The 22,015-nt window shown below is 57.0% G+C and overlaps 1 long non-coding RNA gene across 1 annotated transcript; it reads left to right on the top strand.

Moving 5' to 3' along the window:
- The first annotated feature begins 8,888 nt into the window (after positions 1 to 8,888).
- LOC138850713 (uncharacterized) lies at positions 8,889 to 11,406 on the top strand. Its single transcript, XR_011390850.1, has 2 exons — positions 8,889 to 8,982; positions 10,276 to 11,406. It is a non-coding gene; the product is annotated as an uncharacterized lncRNA (long non-coding RNA).
- Positions 11,407 to 22,015: the final 10,609 nt, after the last annotated feature.

The following is a 22,015-nucleotide window of genomic DNA, read 5'->3' as shown; positions in this document are numbered from 1 at the left end:
CCTCTGATCTGTTGATTTGTGAATTAAATCTCAGATAAAAAATATTAACACCCAATAACTAGAAGATAGGAGTGTGAAGCTGCCCAGTGCTAAGAAGTGGCAAATGTTGGGGCTGGTACCGTGGCACTGTGGTTTAAGCAGTGGCCTACAGTGCCAGCACCCGTATGGGTGCCAGTTCAAGTCTTGGCTGCTCCACTTCTGATCAGTTCCCTGCTAACAGCCTGGGAAAAGCATCGGAAGATGGCCCAAGGGTTTGGTTCCCTGTCATCCACGTGGGAGACCCAGACGGAGCTCCTGCTCCTGGCTTCAGCCTGGTCCAGCTCCGGCTGTTGGAGCCATCTGTGCAGTGAACCAGCTGATGGAAGATCTCTCTCTCTCTCTTTCACTCAATCTCCCCCTCCCTCCCTCCCTCTCTGTAACTCTTTCAAATGAATAAGGAAAAAAATACATCTTTTAAAAAGGATGCATGGCCGGTGCCGAGGCTCACTAGGCTGGTCCTCCGCCTTGCGGCGCCGGCACACCGGGTTCTAGTCCCGGTCGGGGCGCCGGATTCTGTCCCGGTTGCCCCTCTTCCAGGCCAGCTCTCTGCTGTGGCCAGGGAGTGCAGTGGAGGATGGCCCAAGTCCTTGGACCCTGCACCCCATGGGAGACCAGGATAAGTACCTGGCTCCTGCCATCGGATCAGTGCGGTTCGCCGGCCGCAGTGCGCCGGCCGCGGCGGCCATTGGAGGGTGAACCAACGGCAAGGGAGGACCTTTCTCTCTGTCTCTCTCTCTCACTGTCCACTCTGCCTGTCAAAAAAAAAAAAAAAAAAAGGATACATTTATTTATTTTGAAAGTCAGAGTTACAGAGAAAGAGGGAGAGACACAGAGCAAGAGAGATCTTCTATCCGCTGGTTCACTCCTCAGATGGTTGCTCTCCCAAGGCCTTTAGCAGGGAGCTGGATTGGAAGTGGAGCAGCCGGAACAGGAACTGGCTCCCATGTAGGATGCCGACTTTGCAGGAGGTGGCTTTACCCGCTACACCACAATGCCGGGCCCTAAAATATTAAACTCTAAAAAATCGGCGATTTTCCATCTGAAAAACAGTCCTGCGACATTTTGTACCCTTTTTGTTCCCTGGATGGGAGACTGAGGCCAAGTAAGGACAGGAGGCTCATTCATGGTCACCTGGACAGGAGACTCAGTGTGAGAATCAAGAAACAGGCCTTCTGCTGAAGCCAGACGCTTGCACGTCACCCGGCAGCAGGAGGAGGGGAGAAGCCGAGCCGCTCTGATCCCCGCACCCGTCAATCATCACTGCTTTGGTGGGAGACCTGGATGGCGTGCCTGGCTCCTGGCTTTGGCCTGGCACAGCCCTGGCTATTACAACCATTTGGGGAGTGAACCAGCAGATGGAAGATCTCTCAGCCTTTCAAATATATAAAAGCATTAAAAAAAAAAAAAAGAAAGAAAGAAAGAAAGAAAGACAGGTGAGCCTGGGCTGAACACCCAATCAGCGTCCCTCTCTGAGCCTCGGTTTCTTTCCTCTGTAAAAAGGAGGTGCCGGTGCCTGTAGAGGGCCACTGGGCGGATCTAATTTATTCATCATTCTTTCAACAATTTTTTGTATTTATTTTTTATTTTTTAATTTATTTGACAGATAGACAGTGAGAGAGAGAGAGAGACAGAGAAAGGTCTTCCTTCTGTTGGTTCACCCCCCCAAATGGCTGCTACGGCCGGCATGCTGCGCCAATCTGAAGCCAGGAGCCAGGTGTTTCCTCCTGGTCTCCCATGCGGGTGCAGGGCCCAAGCACCTGGGCCATCCTCCACTGCACTCCCTGGCCACAGCAGAGAGCTGGCCTGGAAGAAGAGCAACCGGGACTAGAACCCGGTGCTCATATGGGATGCCGGCGCCACAGGCGGAGGATTGACCAAGTGAGCCAAGGCACCAGCCCATCAACAAGTATTTTGAAAGCACCCACTATGTGCCAAGCCTGGGGGAATCAAAAAAGGATCAGGATGTTGGAAGCCTGTCATGGAACCCTGTGCTTTTATGGGAGAGGTCAGTAATTGATAAATGAATGCGACAAGGTCAAAGAATGGTAAGTTCTAGTTTATAAGTACAGAGGGTAAGAAGGCAGAGAGAGGCGATGCTGGAACGGAGCCAAGCCAGGTGCTGGTCTGCTCGAAGTGGAGGATAACTCCTGACCGTGAACCTGTGCATCACAGTTGGTTACTATTACATGGAAGTGGGTGGGCGTGGGCACTGTGCTCGGGCTGCGTGTTTGCTTCTCCACTTGAGACCGACGATGGTGAGAATAATTGAGGGCCAGTCTTGTGGTGCAGTAGGTTAGGCCACTGGCTTGCAACACTGGCACCCCCCTATCAGACTGCCAGTTTGAGTGCTGGCTGCTCCACTTCTGATCCGCTTTCCTGCCAGTGCCCCTGAGAAAGCAGCAGATGATGACCTGGATCGGGTTCCGGGCTCCTGGCTTCAGCCTGGACCAGCCCTGGCTACTTCAGCCATTTGGAAAGTGAACAAGCAGATGGAAGATCTCTCTCTCTCTCTCTCTCTCTCTCTCTGTCACTCTGCCTTTAAAGCAAATAAATACATCAATCAATCAATCTTAAAATAATGGTTGACATTTTCAATGCACAGCCCCAGTGCCCTGCATTACATCGTTGAGTTCTCACGGCAACCCTGCAAGGTAGGCACCGACATGTCACCATTTTATTTTTATTTATTTATTTATTTTTGACAGGCAGAGTGGACAGTGAGAGAGAGACAGAGAGAAAGGTCTTCCTTTGCCGTTGGTTCACCCTCCAATGGCCACCGCTGCCGGCGCGCTGCGGCCAGCGAACCGCAGTGATCCGATGGCAGGAGCCAGGTGCTTTTCCTGGTCTCCCATGGGGTGCAGGGCCCAAGGACTTGGGCCATCCTCCACTGCACTCCCTGGCCACAGCAGAGAGCTGGCCTGGAAGAGGGGCAACTGGGACAGAATCCAGCGCCCCAACCAGGACTAGAACCCGGTGTGCCGGCGCCGCAAGGCGGAGGATTAGCCTAGTGAGCTGCGGCGCCGGCACCATTTTATTTTATTTACTATTATTTACCATTTTCCAAAAATAAAGAAACTGAGGCTCCGAGAGGTGAATGAACTTGCCTGAGGTCACATGATCAGAAAGTGGCAGAGCCAGACCTTGAACTCAGTTGACCCCGGATGCACTGCCCAGCTGTGCCTGGTCCCCTGCCTGCACTCAGCACAGGCTTCCCCACAAGGACGGCTGCGCCGACAGGGCACGCTCCTGGCCCTGGGCAGGCCGGCTCCGTGAGTGGCCTCCGGGGTCCTGTGCTCACCTTTCCCCGCCTGGCTCCCTCCAACCTTCCAAAACAAGCCCCTGACTCCCCAGGGTGGGATGCCGCCATCTGGGTAGATTGTGAAACCCCGACAAGTTCTGAGACCGTGACTCAGAAACGTTACGTCAAGGAGGAAATGGCAGGCCAGCGAGGACTCGGAGCGTCGTCTCAGTGCGTCCTTCTCTGGCTGTGTCACGCGGGGCCCCTGACCCTGCACTTTAGTCACCGCAGGCATCTGGAATACAGATGGCAGCCTGCACGCCTCCTGTCTGCTCCTCTCTCTGAGGACGGGGCTCGTACTCCTCCAAGCTGCCTCCTGCGCCTCCTGTGCTTCTCTGAGCGGATGGCTCCAGCTCGGAGGCCTGGCAGGCCCGGGTTCAAATCCTGCCTCAGCCACTCACCAGCGAGTGCCCTTGGCAGGTTTCTGCGAGGGCTAAGTCAGGCCACAGTCGCCCACCTGCGAGGGCTGTTTTGTGGAACGTCAGTCGGAGAGCGTCGTGTTCGGGGCTGTATCCCAAGGTCTCGATGGCACCGTGCACACGAGTGCAGCAGCCCCTGAAGAAATACTTGCCAAGTGAGTCAATGAATGAACACACCCATCCCGTACACGGGCTGGGCGTCTGGCACAGCCAAATATCCGAATGCCTAGTCTGCCTGCCGGCCGCTCCACTTCCAATGTGGCTTCCTGCTAATGAGCACCCCGGGAGGCAGCAGGCGATGGTGACGCAAGCACTCGGGACCCCGCCACCTTCCTGGGAGACCCGTATTGAACTCTGGGCTCCAGGCTTCAGCCTGGCCCAGACTCAGCTGCTGCAGACATTTGGAGAACGAACAGTGGATGGGATACCTCTCTCTCTCTCTCTCTCTCTCTCTCTCTGTGTGTGTGCCTTGTCTCTCTTTCTTTCAAATAAGTAAAATTGGAAAGTGGGAGTGGCCAAGACACACACAACATTCCGTAACAGAGAGCCTGGGTTCTGTCTCCAGCTCCAGCTCCTGGCTCTAACTTTTCCCTAATACAGACCCTGGGAGGCTCAAGTAGTTGGGTCCCGGCCAACCACAAGGGAGACCTGGATGCCTTCAGCCTGGCCTAGCCCTGCCTGCTGCAAGTATTGGGGGAGTGAAGCAGAGGTGAAAGAGCTTTGTCCACCTTCTGAACAAAATGAAAATAAATAATTTTTTTAAAGTTCTACAACAGTGCCTGGCCCATAGTAGGTGCCTCGTATCTGGCCAGTGTTTTGATTCCTATTACTGATTCCTGAAAGAGAACCTCCGGCCCAGCCGACCTCAGCTGCCCCACCCCCCTCACCCCCTACCCTCTCTCTGCATCAATGAATGTGTCGGCTTCTGGAGCAATGCTTGGTTCTGGATGAGTTACTCATGTGAGTCACGGTCCCACAGCTGGGACACTTGGGCTAGAGGAAGGGGGTTGGGCAGAGCAGACTTGACCTTGCAAAGTTCAGGTGGAGGAGGGGACATCAGGGCCTCATGGGGGGTGGGAGGGGGCTGCTACCTGAGGGGGCGGCTGGGACCGGAACCTTTGCAAAGACTTCTCTCCCAGGCCTTGGCTCCCCTCTGGGCTCTCTAACTCTAGAGATGCCCCCAGGACAGGTCTATCCTTGGGGACACAGGGACCTTCTTTCTGTAGCTCTGCTGAGGGACGGACAGGAAAAGCGCCTTGATAGAAATCAGGAAATCAGTCAGGGTCCCGACAGAGGACTCCCTCGAAGGTGCAACAGAGAGAGTTGAAGGAAGGCATCGATACAGGGTGGGCAGCGGTCAGGGATGGGGGTCACGCAGGGACTGGCACCACTGTGAGCCTGCAGGGGTCTGGGGAAGGAGCGGTGGCAGCTGCAGCTGTGGGCTTGGGTAGACGGGCTCCACGCAGCCACGTGACCCGGCGTGGAGGGAGAGCCTGGGCGTACTCCTGCTCCCTCCCTTCCTCAAGCCCCAGCCTTGGGCAGGTGCTGTGGTGCAGTGGGCTAAGCCTCAGCCTGCACCGCTGGTGCCCACATCCCATATCAGAGTGCTGGCTCTGGTCCTGGCTACTTTGCTGATGATCCAGCTCTCTGCTTGTGTGCCTGGGAAGGCAGCAGAAGATGGCTCAAGGGCTTGGGCTTCTGCCATGCATGTGAGAGTCCCAGATGGAGCTCCTGGCTCCTTGCTTCCACGTGGCCCAGCCTCAGCCATTGCAGCCAGTTGGGAAGTGGAAGATCTCTCTCTCTCTCTCTCTCTCTCTCTCTCTCCCCCCGATGCCCTGCCTTTCCAATAGTTAAATAAACCCCCACCTTTGCCATCGCTTCCATTGGCTACCCTCAGGTGGCAGCCCAGCTACCTGCTGGGCGTCGGGGGAGGACCATCAGTCGGGGGGCACCCATGGGGGCTCACGCAGGCTTTGCTTGTGTTTGGAGCACCTCCGTGGGGGCTTCATGGATCACCTGCAGTCTGACTGCCGCCCTGGGAGCTGAGGGAGCTGAGGGTCCGAGATGGGGGGGTCACTTGCTCCTGGTCACACACACCGACCTTCTGACCCCCATGTCCGCGTTCCCTCCATGTGGCTCCACCTGACAGAGCTCACGCTGACATCCGGGCTGCTGTGCCCCCACCCAGAGGAAATCTCTCTGGACCGGGGGCTGCTGGGAGCAGGGGACGCAGGGCGGTGATTCTGGCTCCTTCTGTGGATCAACAGCGGTGAGACTGACGAGGCCAGGGGAGCGGGGGCCGCACCGCATCACCCACAGAGACGGGAAAGCCGTGAGGTCATCGCTCCCTGACGGCTGTCCGCCCAGGGAACCACGCACGCACCTGGAGGTGAGTGCTCTCAGACAGGAAGCAGCATCTCAGTTTATAGAGGTGACATCACGGGAGGTCAAGGCCATGGAGAAAGCTGCAGTTCCCGGCGGGGGCAGGGTGGGGGTGTCACCCTGTCACCCGGGGAGGCCCCAGGTTTGAGGAGGGGGCAAAGGAGTGGGAGGAGAGTGCCGGCTTGACAGTGGTTTCCGTGGAAAGGGGTGGGATCTGGGCTACCCGGGGGGTCTCTGGTTGCCTAGTAGTGGGTCCTGGTGTGAAGGGGCAGTGTAGGGCAGGTGTAGGGCTGTGAAAGTCAAGTACGGGGGTCTATGGAATTGTGGGCTTTGGGTGGGCTGGATGGTTGTTACGGGTGTGAAAGTCGCATCCACAGGCAGGTTGCTGACCATCTCCAGGACTCAGCTGGCCCTGGGAGGGGAGTCGCCCCAGGATTAGCAAAACCCCAGCACCATAAAATCAAAACATGGTTAACACACTCAGGGGTTGAGTACCAAACAGCAGTGCGTTTGGACAGCGGTAAGGCAGCGCCTGGGACCCTGCACCCGTGTCGGCGGGCCTGGGCTCCGGCTCCCTGCTCATGCAGACTCCGGGAGGCAGCGGGTGGTGGTTCAAGTATCTGTGTCCCTGCCACCCACAAGGGAGACCCGGACGGAGTTCCAGGCTCCTGGCAATTTTTATAATAAAGACCTGTTCATGTGTTATTTACAATTCTATGGAAAATAATTAATTTTCATGTCCTCTTCTACTTCCCCCAGCTAATGTCAAGCTTGTGTGATGAGCACAATGATGGGGCAACACGGGGGCTGAAAGCTGAGAGGGGTCCACATTTTGATGAGGCAGTCAGGGGGAGCTTCCTGAAGGAGGTAAGTTTTGAAGGATGGGTGAAAATAAGCCGAGTGAAGAAAGAATATACTTTTGAAAAAATATTTTATTTTTATTTATTTATTTGAAAAGCAGAGTTAGAGAGAGAGAGAGGTCTTCTATCAGCTGGTTTACGCCCCACATGGCCACGTGGCCATAGGTGGGCCAATCTGAAGCCAGGAGCCAGGAGCTTCTTCCAGGTCTCCCCCATGGGTACAGGAGCCCAAGGCCTTGGGCCATCTTCCGCTGCTTTCCCAGTTGCATTAGTGGGGAGCTGGATTGGAAGTGGAGCAGCCGGGACTCAGCTGGCCCCGAGAAAGCGTGCTCTAGACTAAGAGAAGCAGCAGCTGTGTTTAGAAGCACAGCCACGAAGCCGGCGAGGTGAGCGGAAGCAGATGTCGAGGGGCCTCCAAGCCCGGCTGAGAGGTTCTGAGTGCCCCCAGAGGGAACAGGGAGCACTCGGCTTCACCGCGAGTGGGCCAGGGCGGTGAGGCAGGGGCGGGCTGGGGCGAGGCTCTGCGTTGGCCCTCCCACACTCTCCCTGTTTCCTTTTTGAGCCTTAGTGCAGACTCTAAACTTCAAGGTGTAGCAAAATCAAAGGTGCAGCAGGATTTGTTGAAAACCCAGTTTGCTGGGTCTCCTCACGGGCCTCTAAGTCTGGGCTCGCTCCCAGGAGCTTGCATTTCCAGCAGGTTCCCCGGGAGGCCGCCCTTGCTAGTTGGGGGGCCCTGCTTGGGGAACCACTACTCTGACATACCTTTCCATTCTGCACAGGGCCTTTGCGGCTGCTGTTCCCTCTCCTTGGAACACTCTTCCCCAAATCTAAGTCACCTCCTCCGAGAAGCTTTCCCTGACCACCTGCTGTGAAGCAGTCCCTCCACGTCTATCTCCCCAGGAATTGTAGGGTGACCAATTCGGTGCGTTTGCTGAGTGTAAAGTGCTTGGCACTGCAGATCTGCTCGGGGATGCTTGTGACACAAATGGCTGCCAGGGTGGCTTCCTGCGGCCGGGGGGAGTCTGATGGTGGCGGCCCCGGACGAGAAAGCTCTCTGGGTATTAAGCAGAGCTGTTGATGTGGGTTAGAGAAGCTCATCCTCTCGCTGGGGAGGGGCAGGGTGGAGTGAGAAAGGTTTAAAATAGGTGACCTTTTCAAACACATGCAGGAGGAAGGAAGAACGCCGTGTGGCCCAGGGGCCAGGGCCACCGCTGCCGGCCCCCAGCCCCCAGCCCCCAGCCTGGGAGAGGGGGGTTCTGCCGCCACACTGTCCCCTCCTTGCTCCCCTCTGCCTTCCTGCCAGCCACTGCTGCCCTCCACATCATGGAGGCCTGGGCAGGGCACCGGGCCTCAGTTTCTCCAGCTGGGGAATGGGCGTGGTGTGGGAGGGGAGGTCTTGAACTTGCAGGTCTCGGAGGATCAAGCCCAGCTGTTCGCCTCCGCTCACTCACACTCGCGCCCACTGTGAGCTCTACAGCAGGCCTCCAGCTGAGCGCCTCCCCCCCATCCTCCTGCCCCTCTCCTGGCCTCCGAGCCCGGGGATGCTGGGGTGGGGGGTGCCCATGACACCCGGGGTGGATTATCACTCTCTGACCTCAGTTTTCCTTTCTATAGATGGGGTGTGTCTACCTTCTAGACTGTGGCAGAGACAGCAAAGGCCCTATTGTGACAGAGGCTCCCTTTGCTCCCCTCCCCGCCCTTCCAGCCCCTGCTGTCCCGAGGCTCTTCAGAAGATCTTGAAATTCCAGTAACACCGACAGCTTCGGGCTGAAATTCCAGTAACGCCAACGGCTTCGGGCAGATCCGCCAAGCTTCGGGCACATCCCTCGATCCTGTCCCGTCACTGACTCCGCCCCCACTGCTGGCTCAGCGCTAGGGGCAAGGCAGGGAGGTTTGTGGAACACGGACCCGATGCCAAGTACCGGGTCCGGGTGTCACACACCTCGGCCACCCTTCAGGCAAGGGTGGCCTGGGAGGTGTCCTGGTAAGCGATGAGGGTGGAGAGGCCGGCTTTGCCCGCACCGTATCTGAGGGCAATGGGGAGCCACCCTGGGCTGTAGTCAGAGGGCAGTGCTGTATCTGAGGGCAATGGGGAGCCACCCTGGGCTGTAGTCAGAGGCTGTATCTGAGGGCAATGGGGAGCCACCCTGGGCTGTAGTCAGGGGGCAGCATGACCCCACTCGGGCTGGCAGCTGTGCAGGGCTGAGAGGGGTGGGGAGGAACCTACAAGGTGAATGGGTTGATTTCTGCTTTCCAGGGTGGTCGTGAGCGAGCCAGTCCCTGGGCCAAGGGGGAAGGTGCTGTGGGCGGGGCAGGTGGGAACAGAGCCGTCCAGGTTGGGACTGGGCGGAGAACATGGGGGAGAACCCTGTTGTGTCATGAGGGGGCTGTGTGGTCTTGGGTAGGTTGCTTTGCCTCTCTGAGTCTCAGCTGTAAAACGGCCTTAATCTCAGTACAGCTTCCTGGGGAGCAGTGAGTGTCCATGAGGTCGTTGAGACATGCATAGCACTCAAGCCCCCCCCTCCGAAAGCGCTGGAGCACCGCGGGGCGCCATGGGAGGGGCGGCATCCTCAAGGGTCCCCTGGTGACCCTCATCGCCCCTGGGATGGCCTTTGAGGTGGGAGGGGGGAGGGGAGCGGCACTCCTACGAGCATCCCCCAGCCCGGTCATTCCAGGTGGGCGCCCTCCGGTAACATTTTTCGGCTTCCTGGTGGGGAGGGTGGGAACGGCGGCCAAAGCGCAGGTGCCCCTCCTGCCCCTCCCTGTCTATTTCCAGCGTGGCTGCCTGAGGCCTCTGCCAGGTGTGGGCGATGACTCAGAGTCAGGCTGAGCGGACAAGGCGGCCCTGGGGGCCTGAGGCTGTCACCGCCTCCTTCCCGCGGCCTTTCCCGTGGGCATTTGGGTGGGGGGAGGGCTGGGCTGGTGCCAACGGGCTCCCATCGGTGTCACCAAGAGGAGATGGGACAGTGCCCCAACAGGCCCCAAATCTGCCTCTTTGCTGGCTGGAGGGGGGCACAGGGGCCATGTCTTGTTCATCTCTGCTTCAATGCACCTAGGACAGGGCTGGGCACCTGGTGGGATGCGGCATGGGCTCAGAAGACAGACAGACAGGCTTTAGTTCATCCTGGGCGGGGAATCTGCCTCTCTGAACCTCAGTTTGCTCATCAGCGAAATGGGATTAGCAATGTGGGCCTTGTTAAGGACCACTGGGAAAGAAATCGTCTGCATGCCTGGGACAGCATCTGTAGTAACACTGACCACATCGCCTTGTCAGCAGTTATTTCCAAATCTGCCTCTCCGTGTCGAGTCGGCTCTGAACAGAGGCCTCTGAGACAGAAGACGTGAACTTGAATCCTGGACCTGCTTTGGCTTTGCCGTGTGACTCTGGCTAAATCACTCACCTTCTCTGAGCCTCGGTTTCTTTGTGATGACCACGGAGGCCACAGGGTGCAAAGGACACAGCACGGCCTCTGGCCCCCAGAGGCGGCTGCACCAGCGTGGAAGAACAAGGGGCTCGTGACCGATCGATCGGCAAGGATCAGCCATGGCATCGGCTAGAACAGAAACAGCTTTTGTTGGCCGGGAAGAGAGCTGGGCTCTGAAACCGGCTGAGAAGCCGACTGGCCGAGTGTCCTTGGACAAGTCTTTCAGCCTCTCTGGGTTCAGCTTCCAGCGTAACAAGCAGGACCAGGATCCAACGCCCAGGAGCCCACTGGCTCCTCCTCCTCCTCCTCCGGTGGAGGCTCGCAGCCTCTACCAGACCCCTGGGAACGGAGCCCTCGGTGAGAAGCAGAACACGGACGATCTGACCGTGTCCCGGGTGGGCCTCGGGGCAGTGGAGTTGGTCAACCAAGCTCATCGTGGCCCTGGCCCCAGCCAGCCACAGGGAGGAACCCGAGGCCTCTGCAGGAAAGAGGATGTGCCCGGGGCGCGCAGCTAATGAGCCAGCAGGAGCTGGCAGCTGAGCCCACACCTGGCCGGCCCCAAGACCAATGCTCAGGCCACTGCTGTGGCCCGAGGCTGCCCCACACGGCCCCGTGCACCTGTCCTCCTGGCACGCTGGGCGCACGCATTATTTCTACACTCCTCCTGTTATTAATGCAGAAACAGGCCGGGGAGCGGGAGGCACTCTGCCAGGAGCACTCAGCTGTGCGGTAGAGGAGCCAAAACTTGACCTTGTTTCTCTTGCCCTTGGTCCTCTCCGGCTACACCTGGGGCTCTCACAAGGCACTTCCGCTACCTGGATACCACCAGCCCCTGCTCTGCGCCCCAGCCACCCAATGTCCTCTCCAAATCCCCACCTCCTCGTCCTCCAGGCCACCAAGTTTGCAAACAACACTCTCTCCCCCTACCTCGCTCTCACCTGATGCATTCGTTCATTCATTCATTAAATCATTCTCTCAACAGATATTTACCGAGTGGCCTCTGAGTGCCCAGTTCTGTTCATTTGACAATGAAGCATTTATTTATTTATTTATTTATTTTCATTTTATTTGAAAGACAAGGTGTCCCAAAGCCACTGCTGTCTGACCTGAACCTCGCAGGAGAGTGGATCGGGCCTGGGAGTGGGTGGACAGCCCTGCAAAGGCAGGGGCTGTGACATTCAGGAGAGCAGGAGCAGAGAGGTGGAGCCGGACGGCAAAGGGAGATGAATGCCGGGCCCAGAACGTGGACTTGACCCTGAGGGTGCTGGGGGGCCTTCGAGGGCTCATGAGCTGTGGAGTGACCCCTGCAGATGGGATTTAGAGCCCTCAGCACGGTGGCGGTGCCAGGGATTGGAGAAGCCGGGCTGGGCGAGGTCTGGTTTAAGCTGGTCCTGGGGGCTCAGAGGAACTGTGGCCCGTGAACACCCAGAGCTGGATCGAGCAGGCTGAGGGGCCTGACTTGAAGCGGAGGCCGTGGAGGAGGAGGGGGTCCCAGGTCTGAGCCAGAGAGAACCAGGCAGGTCCTGGCCTGGGGCTGGACAGAAAGGGGCGGGGAGCTAAATGAATTGGACTTGGAAAAGTCACACTAAGGCATTCAAGGTGAGTCTTGTGGCTGCGCTGCACACGGTTCCTCCCTGCAGAGAAGCCGGCTTCTGGTTTACAGTTTCTCAAGTGCTTGCTGTATGCCAGGAGCTGTGCAGCTGACCCCGTGAAACTGGCACAGCCATTACTCCCGATCCACAGGGCAGGGAACGAGGGCTCAGAGCTGTTAAGTCACGCGCCGAATGTAGCACGCTGACCTTGAGGTGGAGCTGGGTCAGACCCAGGTCTGCGTGTGCCGCGGCGCTGGTGCTCCCGGAGGGCCCCGTGTTGCCGGTGTAGACAGAGGAGGGAACCAGGGGGCCCTGCTGGAGGGCTTCTCGCCCATCGGTGCAGCCTCGGGCGGGCAGGCTCTCAGCGCTGTCACGGCCTCTGTCAGTCGCGAACCTCCACAGGGTGGGGACTATTTTTTTTGTTTTTAAGATTTATTTATTTGTTTGAAAGTCAGAGTTAAAGAGAGGGAGAGACCCACAGGGGGAGAGAGAGAGAGAGAGAGAGAGACCTTCCATCCACTGGTTCACTTCCCAAATGGCCACAACCACCGGAACTGAGCCAGGCTGAGGCGGGGAGCCAGGCACTTTATCTGGGTCTCCCATGTAAGTGACAGGGGCCCAAGCACTTGGGCCATCTTCTGCTGCTTTCCCAGGCCATAGCAGAGAGCTGGATCAGAAGTGGAGCAGCCGGGACTAGAATCATACAAGCTACCTGTGCTGCAGATGGCAGCTTAACCTGCCGCACCGTGGCACCAGCCCCAAGGGGGGACTTGGTTTTAATTAAAAATTTTGTACCGGGGCTGGCATGGCGCAGTGGGTTAAAGCCCTGGCCTGAAGTGCTGGCATCCCATATGGGCGCCGGTTCTAATCCCAGTTGCTCCTCTTCCGATCCAGCTCTCTGCCATGGCCTGGGATAGCAGTGGAAGATGGCCCAAATCCTTGGGCCTCTGCACCCACGTGGGAGACCCAGAAGAAGCTCCTGGCTTTGGATCGGTGCAGCTCCGGCCATTGCAGCCTTCTGGGGAGTGAGCAAGCAGATGGAAGAACTCTCTCGCTGTCTCTATCTCTCTCTGTAACTCTGTCTTTCAAATAAATAAATAAATAAAAATCTTTTTAAAAAATTTGTACTGGGGCTGATGCTATGGCTCAGTGGGTTAAAGCCCTGGCCTTAAGTGCAGGCATCCCATATGGGTGCCGGTTCTAGTCCCGGATGCTCCACTTCCTATCCAGCTCTCTGCCTGGGAAAGCAGTGGGAGACAGTGCAAGTCCTTGGGCCCCTGCACCCCCGTGGGAGACCCGGAGGAAGCTCCTGGCTCCTAGCTTTGGATCGGCCCAGCTCCAGATGTTGCAGCCATCTGGGGAGTAAACCAGCAGATGGAAGACCTCTCTCTCTCTCTCTACCTCTCTGTAACTCTCTTTCAAATAAATAAAACAAATCTTTCAAAACATTTGTATTTATTTACTGTTTTATTTATTTGAAAAGCAGAGAGACAGAGAGCAAGAAGAGATTTCCCATGGTTCACTCCCTAAATGCCTGCAACAGCCAGGGCTGGACCAGGCAGAAGGAATCCGGGACCCAATCTGGGACTCCCACGCGGGTGCAGGGGCCCAGGGACTTGAGCCTGTTGCCTCCCAGGGGGCGCATGCGCAGAAATGCTGGACTCCGAGGCAGAGCTGGGGTGGGAACCCAGGCACTCCGGCATGGGGTGCGAGCCTCCCAAGCGGCGTCCTAACGGCCGCACGGAACACCGCTCTGGCGTGGAGGACCGTTTGGGATGGACTGCGCCATGGTTTGAATGTTTGTGTTCCCTCCAAAATTCAGGTTGCAACTTTGTCCTCAAGAAGACAGGATTAGGGTGGGGGAGCCCTTGAGTCGTGGCGGCTCTGCCTTCACCCATGGCTTGGCTCAACTCTTTCGCTATTCTGTAAGACCACAGCGATTCCCTCCCCCCAGCCCCTGCCTCTGCCCACTGCTGAAGGATGCAGGGAGATCGGGCCCTCAGCGGACAGGGAATCTGTCAGAGCCTTGATCTTGGACACCCCAGTCTCCAGAGCTTCGAGGAAATAAGTTGTGGTTGTATAAATTGTCCAGTCTCTGGGATTTCGTCAGCATGGACTAACTTGGGCCCCAGCGTCCAGCACAGGGTCTGGCAACATGGTGGGCTTTTTTTTTTTTTTTTAATTAAAGATTTTAATTTATTTATTTGAGAGGCAGAAAGACAGAGAGAGTGAGAGACAAAAAGAAAGATCTTCCATCCACCGGTTCACTCCCCAGTTGGCCGCAATCACCAGGGCTGGGCCAGGCTGAAGCCAGGAGCTTCCTCCAGGTCTCCCATGCGGGTGTAGGGGCCCAAGGACTTGGGCCATCTTCCACTGCTTTCCCAGGCCATAGCAGAGAGCTGGATCAGAAGAGGGACAGCTGGGACTAGAACCGACGTCCATATGGGATGCCAGTGCCACAGGCAGAGGCTTAGCCCACTACGCCACAGCACCAGACCCCATGTGATGAGCTTTTAGCAGGGGTTTCCTGGGCTTTGCACCTGACCAGGCCTAGTCCACTTGGAAGCACTCAGTCCCTGGGTGCCTGCAACCCGGGCTGGCACCGGTGGGCTCAGACTCAGGGTCCTACACTTAGGTCAGCTGGCTTTTTACTGCATTTCAGATTCTCGCTGTCCAGGCCCCAAGCTCAGTCTTTCCCAGATCAAATTCTCTCTCTCTCTCTCTCCTCTCTCTCCCCCCTCCCTTTCCTTCTTCTATGACCCGCGTAAACTTGCTTTCGCTTTCTCCTATCCCGGTATCCAGCTCTCCCTCTTGGCAAAGTGGGGTCTTGCTTTAGAGGTCAGAGAATAAGCTGAGCCCAGAGAGGCTGGGCTGTTGACTCAGTTCTTGGAATCTCTGAGCCTCTCTGGCTGTTGCTCCACCCCCAGCCGGACGCACAGAACAGGTGCTCAGTAAGCATTCGTGCAATGAATGAACAAACTAGGACTGACTGACTGAATGAGAATTCAAGGCATTTGCGGCTCTGCTGAACTCTGCTGGCAAAGCTCTGGATTGATGCGTCTGACCTTGGCATTCCCGGGTCTTGGTTTTTCTGCCTTTGAAATGAACTGGTGTGATGGACCCAGCCTAGCCTGCTCCAGTGGCCTTGGCGGCAGGTGGGACATCCCCACGCAGAGCCTCCCTGCCCTGGGCACACCCAGATTTCAGCGAAACAAGCAATGTTGGGTGAAGCAAGGCCTTCCAATGATTTGTAGCCGTGGCGATGGCTGGCCTAGAAACCCGGGGCTCCCTGAGCCTGTCACTCCCTCTTGTTCCGGAAGGAAGCCTGCGCAGGGCCGAGCAGGGCTGTGGCTGATGGCATTACAGGGACTCCTCTGTTCGAGATCCATGCAGCCAACAATTACGTACGCAGCGTCTTCCAAATGCGGGCCCCTGCTCCAGCAAAGAGCAAGGAGCCCTTTGGATTCTGGTGGGAGAAAGAGGAAATGAAACAATAGGGTGCACATTAAGCTGAGGACTTGAGATCATGGGGAGCAAGAAAATGGGGTCTCCTTTAGCAGGGATGGGTCACAGCAAACTTCACAGAAGAGATTTTATTTTATTGTATTGTATTTTATTTTATTTTTTTGCCAGGCAGGATTAGACAGTGAGAGAGAGACAGAGAGAGAGTTATAGACAGTGGGAGAGAGACAGAGAGAAAGGTCTTCCTTCCGTTGGTTCACCCCCCCAAATGGCCGCTATGGCCAGCAGGCTATGCCGATCCAACGCCAGGAGCCAGATGCTTCCTCCTGGTCTCCCAAGTGGATGCAGGGCCCAAGCACTTGGGCCATCCTCCACTGCCCTCCCCGAGCTGGACTGGAAGAGGGGCAACCGGGACAGAATCCGGCGCCCTGACCAGGACTAGAACCTGGGGTGATGGTGCCAAAGGCAGAGGATTAGCCTAGTGAGCCGCGGCGCCAGCCAGAAGAGCTTTTATTGAAACTGCAAGCAGAGCCTGCGAAGCCGTTGACCTTGCACGGAGCACGGGGAAGGGCACGCTTGGTGGAAGGACCAGCACATGCAAATACTCAGAAGGGGGACAGGGATCATCAGGAATTAAAAAAAAAAATTTTAAACAAGCAAATCCATATAAAAGTGCAATTCTTTAGTTATTAGTAGTGATGGATTAATTGTATCCTTGGACAAATCCAGCCCCTAGTGTGTAGCCGGCCCCGTGCTAGGCCCCGGGGACAAACAGTACCGAATGAAAGCGACATTCTTGTCACACACGTCCAGGCCTGGCACCCCCTGGGGCTGAGCTGGTCTCCTGTTTGCAAAGGGCTCCCTGCTCCCCAGGGAATCCAAACACACTCTGCGGGTTCTGGCATCCCAGGCGTCCCTCCAGCCGCCAGCAGCTCCCAGCTCCCAGCCTCTGGAGGGGGAGGCTTCTCCACTTCCTGCCGCCCCCTCCCCCACCCACCTGGGCACAGAGGGTCTTTCATCCATTGTTCCTGCTTCCTGCCCGTGCGGCTCCAGCTGCCCGGCTGAACCCTGCAGCTTTACTCTGACAAGCAGATGCTGACACCAGGACCCTCGAGGGGGCTGGGGAGGGGCGTGGCCTGGGGTGGGGAGGGGCTGGGGAAGGGGAGGGCTGGAGCTTTGTGTGAAAAAGGGTTTCCTGCCCTGGGGAGGTGTTGGGCCTTGAGGGCTAAGCGGATGGGAAGCAGGTCCCGCCCCCAGAGGCTGCACCGTGCTGGGGGAGGGAGTGATTAATGACCCCTGGCACAGCAGGGCCTTGCGCTCCTAGGACTGGGTTTGAATTCTGCCGCATCTTCCCCAGGTATGAGGAGTGGAGTGAGCACTGGACCTGGAATCAGAGACCCAGGCTCCCGGGCCATCGCAGCCGTCTGCCAGCGGGGTGGCTGGGGCAGGCTTCTGGAGCTCTCTGGGCCTCCGTGTCATTTGGGAAGTGGATCTGTGACTTTAGGCTATGCGATGGCATAGGATGTAGAGGTGCACACTCCATAAAATGGAATGTGTTTTCTGCCCGTGGGCTCTTCCACCCCAAGCAGGAAGGTGAAAGGTGTGGGTGTTTGGCACAGCGGTTATACGCACGCTGCTTGGGGTGCCTGCATCCCATATCCGAGTGTGTGGGCTTGTCTCAGCTCCGATTCCGACTCCAGCTTCCTGCCGGTGTGCACCCTGGGTGGTAGCAGGTGATGGCTCAAACAGCTGGGGCCCTGCCACCCACAAGGGAAACCCAGACTGAGTTCTAGGCTCCTAGCTTCAGACAGGCCCAGTTCCAGCTGTTGTGGGCATTTTGGGTGAACCAGTATGGAAGTCCTATGCCTGCTTCTGTCTTTGTTTTTCAAATAAAAATAAAAACAACAGGGCCTGTGCTGTGGCGTAGCATGTAAAACTGCCGCCTGCAGTGCCGGCATCTCATTTGGGTGCCAGTCTTGGCTGCTCCACTTCTGATCCAGCTCTCTGCTATGGCCTGGGAAAGCAGTGGAAGATGGCCCAAGTGCAGACCCAGAAGAAGCTCCTGGCTCCTGGTTTCCGACCGGTGCAGCTCCAGATGTTGCGGCTATCTGGGGAGTGAACCAGCTGATAGAAGACCTCTCTCTCTCTGCCTCTCCTCTCTCTGTGTAACTCTAAATTTCAAATAACTAAACAAATCTTTAAAAAAACAAAGGAGACTTGATTGAACATTACTGTGTGCTGGCTGCTAGGTTGAGGACAAGGAACCATAAGACTCAGTTCTTGTTCTTAAAGTGAGACAGACACAGATTGTGAGTTTGGTTAAGGAATCAGCAGCAGTCAAGGATGTGGCTCTCGCTCCAGCCTGCCTGGGTTCGTAGCCTGGCTCTGTCACTTACTGGTTGTGTGGCTGCAAGCAAGTCACTTAAATCTCTCCATGCCTCAGTTTGCAGAATCTGTAAAATGGAGCAATAATTACAATCTCCTGATTGTTGGGAGGATTAGATGATTTAACACTTGTAAAGCACTTAGTTTAGTACCTGTTGTATGTGCCCAAGAAATCGAGGGTTTTTTAAATTTTTTTTTTAATTTTTTTTTTAATTTTTTTGACAGGCAGAGTGGATAGTGAGAGAGAGAGAGACAGAGAGAAAGGTCTTCCTTTGCCGTTGGTTCACCCTCCAATGGCCGCCGCGGCCGGTGCACTGCACTGATCCGATGGCAGGAGCCAGGAGCCAGGTGCTTTTCCTGGTCTCCCATGGGGTGCAGGGCCCAAGCACCTGAGCCATCCTCCACTGCACTCCCTGGCCACAGCAGAGGGCTGGCCTGGAAGAGGGGCAACCGGGACAGAATCCGGCGCCCCGACCGGGACTAGAACCCGGTGTGCCGGCGCCGCTAGGCGGAGGATTAGCCTAGTGAGCCGCGGCGCTGGCCCAGAAATCGAGTTCTTATTCTAGATGCTGCTGAAGCCAACATGGAGTTGGGGGGAGGCGGCCTTAGGGGCTCCCAGTTTTGGAGTCAGAGCTGAGTCTTTTTGTTTTGAGTTTTGATCTTTCCCTGGCTACCCATATGCGCTGCCGTCCTCTCTCACAACACGGGGCAGCTGCTGGCGCTGTGGTCACGCCCGGCGCTCTCCGGAGCTCTGTGTTGCTGTGTGGGACCATCAGTTAGGCAGGCTTCGTAAATGCCTTTCCAGCGTACGATGTTGTCAATGTTTCTCGGGAGGTAACCCCATCATAAGTGGAGGTGCACCTGTAGCTAAAGGTTGAGAGCAGCGACAGAAGGGATTGAGTAGGAAGGAGGCCAAGTTGAGAAACACTGAGGACATCAGCGCTGGGGGACTCATGGGCGTGGGGGTAACAGGAGTCAAAGAATCTCTCAAATATTTATTAAGCACCTACTCCATGGGGAGGGGTGCTGTGCACTCTCCATCTTCATCCATCCACCAACTCTTTGTTGAGCGCCTATTATGTGCAGGTGCTAGGTGCTGAGGCTACAACACAAAGCCAGCTGGGCCCTGGGCCCCTGGAGCTCACAGTTCATTGAGACCCACTGCTATCCACTGATGGCTTGAGACCCCCAGGAGGTTGGAGATTCGTGGTGGTCTGCAGACTCCCAGACTAGAGCCCCACGTCCGCCCTGGCACCCAGCTCAAGGAAGTGGCTCCACCACTCAGCGGAGGCTCAGGCCAGAAACCCGGGTGCCGCCTCTAGCGCCCTCCTCCTTTCAACTCCCCACCCGCCCCTCGTCCACCTCATCCGCGGCTCCTGTGGAGGTATCTGGGAGCTGCCCAGTTCTCTCTGGCCTGCGCCACTCCTGCCTGGTTACCGTGGCCGTGACCTCACTGGGCTTCCTGCTGCCACCCGTGCGACCCTTCTGCCTGCCAGCGGCCAGAGCTGCCCCCTTCAGGCAGATGGCACCTTCCTTGCGCTGCCGCAACGCCTTCAGCAGCTTCCCGCTGATGGGGAATCAAACCCAGAGCAGCCCAGCAGTCCTCAAACAGGGCTGGCCCTGCCGCCTTCCAACTTCCTCGTGCAAGCCACTGGCCTCCTGCTTCCTGTCTCTCCTGGGATGCCATTCCCTTCGCTCCTGGCTGGGCTGACTCCTCGGTTCTCCCAGGCTCAGCCCATGAGCCCCCCCCTCCAGGGCCCTCCCTGCCCATCCAGGCTCAAGGCCGTCTCCCATCTCCCATCTCAGCACTCGGCGATGCGGGGACTTTGATCACCTGTCTCCCCTGCCTCCAGAGGCCAGGTCTCCTCAAGGCAGCCTGCACACCTGCCTGGCCCTGGGCTGTTGCTGCAGCCTTGCCTGGTGCCTGGCCCAGAGCCGGCTCTGCGAACCGCAGCGACTGCTGAGGTCAGCCATGCATCCAGCCAGCTGCGCTCTGTCAACCACCAGCAGTGGCTCTCAGCGCCCCTGCTCAGACAGAGCCACGCTCTCTCCTCTCCCCAGCCTCAGTGGAATATCTTGTGGGTTCTCTTGTCACCTATCGATCTCTAATAAGCCAGGTTATTTTTAGAGCAGGTGAAAGCAACGATCTAACATCTCTGCGAGGATTTTCCACTCCCAGCTGCCTTTCACCACCGCTGGGTTTCCTGTGTGTGGCGGCCGCGGAGCCCGCCGAGCTCCCCAGCCTTGTTGTTCTGGGGGCAGGAGAGGGCCTCGGAAGAGACCCAAGCTGCCCCTTCTTCCACCCTGCGTGGGTGCGGCGTGCAGGCCTGGGGTGAGTGAAGCCAGGCGTCCCCATTGCAGCACGACCTTGGCCTGTCATCTCCCCTCATCTGCAAAACGAGGGACTTGAAGGGCTCATCGCTGGGGCCTCCGGTGGCTGCGGTGTGGACGGAACCGTGAGCCCGTGGGTGTTTTCCAGCTCTGGACATCACTTAGAAGACAGTCTCAGCTCTTTCTATGAATGAACCATACTGGGTGCCGCGTATAGTGCCTATGCAAATGCATGCAAATGAGTGCAGACTTCAGGCGCTCAGAGGCTGTTGTCTACAGGAGCATGGTCTGGCCAGCCTGGGGTGCAGGGTACAAACTCAGCTCAACCTTCATCCCTGCTCGGAGGTCTCCCCACATATCACCCCACAGAGGGGAAACCTGCCCCTGGAGGGCCAGCGACCTCCCCGGGTCACACAGCAAAGGCCCACCAGTGCCGGGTCTCCCTCCTGGCACTCTTCCCACATGATCTTCCCGTCCTTCAGCCACAGAAGAGAGCAGAATAAAAGTCACCAAGAAGCTCGGCCAAGTTCTGTGTTTGTAGCCGCAGCCGAGCCTCTGGTCATGTGGCCGGGAGGTGCAGGGCAGAGGCGTGGAGGGCGCTCTGCGTGGTGCAGACAACAGCCGGGCCGTGCTCAGAAGCTGCGGCTACTTAGCTATTTATTTTACTTATTTGAAAGGCAGAGAGATAGAAGGAGGGAGAGAGAGAGAGAGAGAGAGAGAGAGAGATCCATCCGGTTCACTAAAAATGACTGCAAAAGCCAGGGTCGGGCCAGGTCTGGTCTCCCGCACGGGTAGCAGGGACCTGACTGCTTGAACTGTCACCTGCTGCCTCGCAGAGTATGCATTTGCAGGAAACTAGAATTGGAAGTGGAGCCTGGACCAAAACCCCAAACCCAGTCGCTGTGATAGGAGATGGAGGTGTGATGTCTCAACTGTGTGCCAATGACAGCTTCGAGACCAGCCTCCCCTTCCCACGGGAGTGCATCCTCCTAGTCTCCTGGAGTGGAAATCCTGGAGCCCCCATTGCCTGCAGGGTAGAGCTTGCGTTGAGCAATAGTGAGAAACAAGCCTGCCACGGCAAATTTAGGAACATGGTCTTCATTCTGAGAGTGACAGGAGCTACAGAACGGCAGTTTTACAGCGGCGAGAGAGCGATCAGGTTCATGTTCAGGATGACCCCTTTGCAGGCTGGTGGCAGGGAAACCAGGTCGGAGCCTGGGGCAGGAGAGCCAGTGATCAAGGCAAGGACCTGTGCCAGGTCTGGGTGGCCAGGACAGGGCACGGGCATTCGCAGGAATGGACCGGTCTAGGCTTATTTGGTTGGGGAAGGAGAGCACTGAGCACTGTGCGTGCTACTGAATCCAGCGAGGAAGGGAGCTGAGGCTCTCCTCTCCGTCCCTCTGTGTGCAGACAATGCTCCACACTGGAGCCCACGCAGGACGGGGAGCTGGGGTCAGCGCAGCAGCTGCCTGCTGGGGATCCAGGACAGAGGGCAGCTTGACCTTGTTCTCTGGGGACTTCTGTTCTTCTGGCTTGGTAAAGAAAGACCTGAGGGCGTTAGGGGACCACAAGTCAAGTATTTCTCAATCATGTATTTAGTGCCCACGAGGGCAGAGTCCTAGCATGGGGGACATCTGTGTCAAGGCCACGCGTTTCTGAATCTCAAGCGAGGACACAGGAGTTACATAGGATATTTTTTCGGATTCAACACCTGGGGCTGGACCAGACCAAAACCAGGAGCCCAGAACTTAATCTGGGTCTCCCACAGAGGTGGCAGAGACCCAAGTACTTGAGCCATCACCTGCTACCTTCTCGGGGTGAG

This window comes from Oryctolagus cuniculus, chromosome 7 (genome assembly GCF_964237555.1).
Source record: "Oryctolagus cuniculus chromosome 7, mOryCun1.1, whole genome shotgun sequence".
NCBI lineage: Eukaryota > Metazoa > Chordata > Mammalia > Lagomorpha > Leporidae > Oryctolagus > Oryctolagus cuniculus.
The sequence above is the reverse complement of the archived record's forward strand: the minus strand, read 5'-3'. Positions and strand labels throughout refer to the sequence as shown.